This window comes from Anopheles coustani, chromosome 2 (assembly GCF_943734705.1).
Source record: "Anopheles coustani chromosome 2, idAnoCousDA_361_x.2, whole genome shotgun sequence".
NCBI lineage: Eukaryota > Metazoa > Arthropoda > Insecta > Diptera > Culicidae > Anopheles > Anopheles coustani.
The window spans coordinates 13,044,789-13,050,340 of record NC_071289.1 but is presented as its reverse complement, the minus strand read 5'-3'; positions in this window follow the sequence as shown (position 1 = coordinate 13,050,340).

Genomic DNA, 5,552 nt, shown 5'->3' with positions numbered 1-5,552 from the left:
AAAACAATGCTGTAAAAGCTATTTTTTGTATAAGAAACTGGAAAGGCTATATACTATTGTATTATTATTTTTAAAATACTAGTAGTACTAGTAGGTAGTTCCTGCAACTGCTTTGTTTTTATAAACGTATTACACGTTCATAATTTAAAAGCCTACGCCACGCAGGGCAAGTATACACTTTTCACCTATGTTGTAATACTCTCTTTTTTATCGCACATTCTTTCGTCCTTTTTGTTATACCCTGAGGTATTTTAATTTTTGGCACCAAATAGGCATCTTTTTATGGTAGATTTCCTAAACATGACTAGATTGGATCAATTGAGTAATAAATTAACGCTTCGATAAATGGTAATTTAGAAATTAAATAATTAAAGGCGGTCGGGTTGAAAGCTTAGTAACAAGTTTCATTATTGATAGGCATTGAATACTCAATGATATTTCAATCTCTTTTCCAAAACATGTTCATCCGATATATTTTAAACCACGAAATCTTTTTACTGTTACCGATACGATTCCAGGTACGACTGTTTGCTAACAATATTTGTTTCGAATGCACCCAGTGTCCAAGGTTTTTCGGTGGAACTGTTTTGCCATTTGTTTGCTGCGAAATCACGCCTTATAATACGCACACGGTTCGCATGATTTAATCGCCTCGGGCGATCAATGAGAGCACGGATGGTTAAAAGGCGGGTTAACCCGGTCACGGACCGACATCGTTCGGTTTTTAAAGACCACTTTACTCGAAGGCACCAAATTTAATAAAGAACATAAAAATAGCAAATGGCTCTAGGAAGGAAAGATAGGTTGTGCCTAAAAATCAGAAAATTATGAATGTTGTATGATCAATACGACAAATTGCGCCTGTGACACTTGTCTGAATATTTAACGTCATGAATGTCAACATCATCGTTAAGCTGAAAATTGACAGCCAATATGACGAAGAATTGTTTTCCATAAATCTCCACCTGTATTGCTCCGTATGTGGGAGCCGACCGTGTGCCGTGAAACCGGTGGCCCAAAAGTTGCTCGCGATCGCAACCTTCGCGATCATGCCACGCGACTTCGCGGTGCTCCACGAGCCGTCAGTCTAATGCCACGCGCCACAGCAGCCCGCAGCTAACGACGGTCGTGATCGGGCGGTCATGTCTGATCTCACGGTTTGGTCTGTTCAGGAGTTTTTTTTATTTTTTTTTTTTTTACGCTTCTCGTGAAGAGAATGGTCCCGACGGCTAACATCGGTTTTAAGGTCTCCCCGTAGAAGCCGCATGGTAGCTATCCGATCGTTTGGTTGGCATGAGCGGTTCCCTTCGACCTTCATTGTTGCCAACTGTCAGCTCCGAGCGATCTTATACTGCGCGAACCGATAGGAGGGCGCAAGGTTACGTCCCTATCCTGAAGTACACCTTTCACCACTTTTTGGCGCGAGCCGCAAGGCTTTTACTAAACTCATCCTGCTCATTGCAGGATGCTTATAGAAGCATGACACAAACCACTTCCTCAAAATCACCCTTCAACCCTTGGATCATTAAATCAGAGAATCCCCAAAAAGATAAAAACATTAAACCACTTCAGTTTTTAAATCGTTTTTTTTAAGATGGGTTCTGAAGTAGAAATATCGGCGGTGGAAAACGGCTCAAAACTACAGACATAAGTGTGATGAAACAACTACGAAAAATATACATATACATAAAAATATATATAGTTTACTTCAGGACAAAATTAACTTAAAATTTACTCTCGTTGACATGTGCATTGAACCTTGAACATAACATAAATTAAAACGAAGTTAGTCGACTAGATCCAAACACGATTTAATCCGGTTTTCTGGTTGCGGTTTATTGTTTTAATAAACGGTTCGATGCGTTCCGTGGCTAGCCTTAGTCCGATTCGAATAAAATGCGAATAAAAAGTTTACGACCTTCATTACTCGACCAAATTAGGCAAGTTTCAGCCTCACGCCGGCAGTTATGTTCCCGCTTCCGCCACTGCCCACACCCACCCACCCACCCCCGTCAAGGTCCCCCATTGTCGCATGATAAGTGGTCAGAGGTCATATCAGGATTACGCAGGCGACGTATTTTTACGCCACGCGTCGCCAACCGACCAACCGAAACTCACAACAATGTATTGATGCCTGAAAGGGGAAACGCTGGCGGGGGCGAAGGAAGGCCGACGGTTGGGAAAAGGGGGTAGTATTGAGACCAAAAACAGAACCACAACCACTGCAAAAGCCCGTGCAGCAGTGTATAATAAATCAAACGATCATCACATTATGCTGGCCGAACGCGTCCAACTCTTGTAGCGCTCGTGTTATGCTATCGATCATTTCGGCCCGCGCGTGCGTTAAACCAGTCCGGTCCAACCGGCATAAGTGTGCCCGGCAGGATCCGCGTACCGTACGTACGATCGAGGTTTTCTTACATACGCCAGCGGCAATCGCGCGCGCTGGATTAGCGTGAAGTAATAGAGGCAAAACCCCAAAACAAAACAAAACAAAACAAAATGTGCAACCCAGAAGATTGGGTTTGTGAAGCGCTTTTTTGCTGCTCGGTAGATTTGTTGATTTCCAATGCTACTCGCGGTTCCCTCGGAGCATTCACGCTGCGTGCGGTGGGTCTAGAAACCGACTTTGGTCCGGTCCTGGAGGGTGCTGTGTTCTTTCCGGACGGCTTAATTTTGGTTTTTTGCGCGCTAATTGTCCACGCGCACCCGTTCAAACTGGGAGGCGGTTTATTTGGAGCTGGTAGAAAACTCGTACGACTTGATACGTGCATGGAACATGTGCAGATTTATGAAGTTTCGATTACTTCTCAGATCGTCGATTCAAACCTAATTCCAGGAGTAAAGTAATGTGCTAAAACAATTCCCCCCTTAACGGAAAACTTTTATTTCTCACAATTCAGTCAAGAAAAATAGTAATAATCTTCCCCGATCGATTCTCTACCTTCTCTTCGACCACCAAAGCATAATAAAACGACATTAAAACATGCAGAAACAAACTAAAACGAAGATTTTTAAGAGCGCTTTTTACCATGCGCAATTTAAAATTGTAGAGCAAAATAGTGAAGTAGAATATTTGGTCCAAATAGTGAAGTAGAGTAATTGGAGTAATTTATAGAAATTTAATATTTTTACAGTATCTGCAATTTCAACAAATCTAGATAAATGTGATTCCAACTCTAAATAAAAAATTTCAATATAAAACAACGATAATTACTCATTTGTGAGTTGTGGATCCAGAACAGGTACAATCTCGAGTTCATTTAGTTGGAACAGTACCATACGGAATTTTAAGTGTTTACCCTAACATTTACAGCAGTACAATCTGCCAGTCCATATTGCCCCCTAATTAGGATGTTTTGATGTATCTCTCTACAACCAGAATTTAATAATAATGAATCCAGTTCTTTTCACTATTCGTTTAGTAACATATTGAGGTACTTGATGAATGTCCGCTTGATTCCATGGTTTTATTTTAACACTTGTTTTAGTTTAGACTGTCGTAGAGAAATCTTACATGATTTCAGGCATAATTAGCTATTTCTAGTTTTATTTGCGTTAAAACTTATTGTAAAGTCTAGAACTTCACAAAAGATGTATTAGACTCGCCAATGAATAAATTCGTTTAGTTAATTTAGTTCATTTAATAGCTTAATCTTCCAACACTTTCCCCTACATCTGTTCGCTCTGGTATTTATGATTTCGTTCGTTCTTCTGTTCAGCATCACGATCAGCTCCTGTTTTTCCGTTTCTTGAATTTGATTTTTTCCTTTTCAAACACCCATTCTAGGAACTGTTCCACGAACTAACCAAACAAAACAAAAGAGTTGATTTGCGGAAGTTTCAAGGCAATAATCACACACGGCCCAACCTCCTGGCTCTCGGTCATTGTGATGACCTGGGGGGGCTGTCCCTCCAAGAAACAATTCGAGATAAACGCGAAAGGAAATGGTAAGCCTCCTCGTGGCGCGAAGGCATCTCCGGGGCCAGAAGGTTACGAAAATGAAGTAATTTGGCGATTAGGAACCTTGATACACATACTCTCGGGTGGATCGTTATGACGTTTTTACGCCACGCGCGTCCGTGCAAATCTAGACACTGCCGTCCGTTCTCTGGCCAAGCGAACATCGCATAGGATTCCACCTCTTTCCTTTTCCACTTTGTTGAACAGTCGCGACCGAGTAATCTTGAGCGTGGCAACGATATGAACAACAAGTCTTTTCGATTCTCCTTTTTTGATGACCTTGCGAATATGTTTTGGTTTGCTTGCAAACGGTTGTTTCCCGCTCTACTGACTCTACGGAGTTAGGCTACAATAACACTTTGAATTTTAAATCGTTTTTCCTAAGCGTGCAAGCCATTTATTTTGTTGGGTTTTTTGAGAATGGTCGCATGCATAACTGAAGCATAGCATTCATCAAAACAATGATGATTGCTCACTGCTAATAGGTGCTGCGAATACCAGTAGCTTAAAACCCAAATAGCGCGTGGCAGATAACTGCCAATAGCTCCTAGATAAGGGTAGGTCATACGCGACGTACACTTTCCGAACCGTTTATTAACTCCAATAGATAATGTTCCTCATATGGCTACGAGAAAAGTCACAAAAACTGTTACAATCGATTTTTTGTTCGATCATTAAATTATGCTGCTGTGATTTATTGTTCTCGCAGGCACTGATAATGGGGGTTGAGCGGAAGGCAAATGATTTAATCGAAATTTTATTGGAGAAGCAGTATTTATTGCTGGACAGTTTAACAAAAATAGAAAGATGTAATCTGAAGCAGCAGAAAAAACTACGAACAAACTAGCTTGCCGATAGTAATGGACGATCGGGGAAATGATTAATCAAATCTCCAAACGGAAGCATTATTCGCGCGCAAAACATTCCTTCCGTGAGATATTTTTTAAAGGATTAAATCGTTTTGCGCCAATGAAAACTGTTAGGCCATTTCTATTAACTTTTAATACATCCACAAAATTGCACAATCAATCGTTTAAAATCGTTCAAACTAACATAAACTTGGACTAATCATGACACCCGGATTGATATAATGATCATTTTGAACTGCTGCCTCAAAAAATGCCTCAATGTTGAAGGTAAAGTTTGCCTGACAAATACTTCAACATGATCTCCAAAATGAATAGGGAAAAGTGAAAGGTTTGTACCTGTTCTATTATTTGGATCAAAAGTTTACATTTGTTACTTATTTGGCCACATATTTTTTTAAACTGTTAATTGCGATGATTGCCAACGTCAAACTACATAAATGTTTAATATTTGTAGTTACCACTACAATGCAATGCAGTATCATATTTCAATTATTGTTTTATGGAATGCAATACAGTTTCCAGCTTCATTATCAATTTTTAGACTTTCAATGAAATCCGAAAAGTACATTTAAGCAGTATTAAATTTACTATTTGCATGTTGGGAAAGTGGCAAAACGAAATTGAAATTCTCTTTCATCTACCAACCGGCCATCGTGTCAAAACATAAAAAAGATCATCAAAAAAAACCATTCGCAGCGATCGCAAGAAACATCCACCAC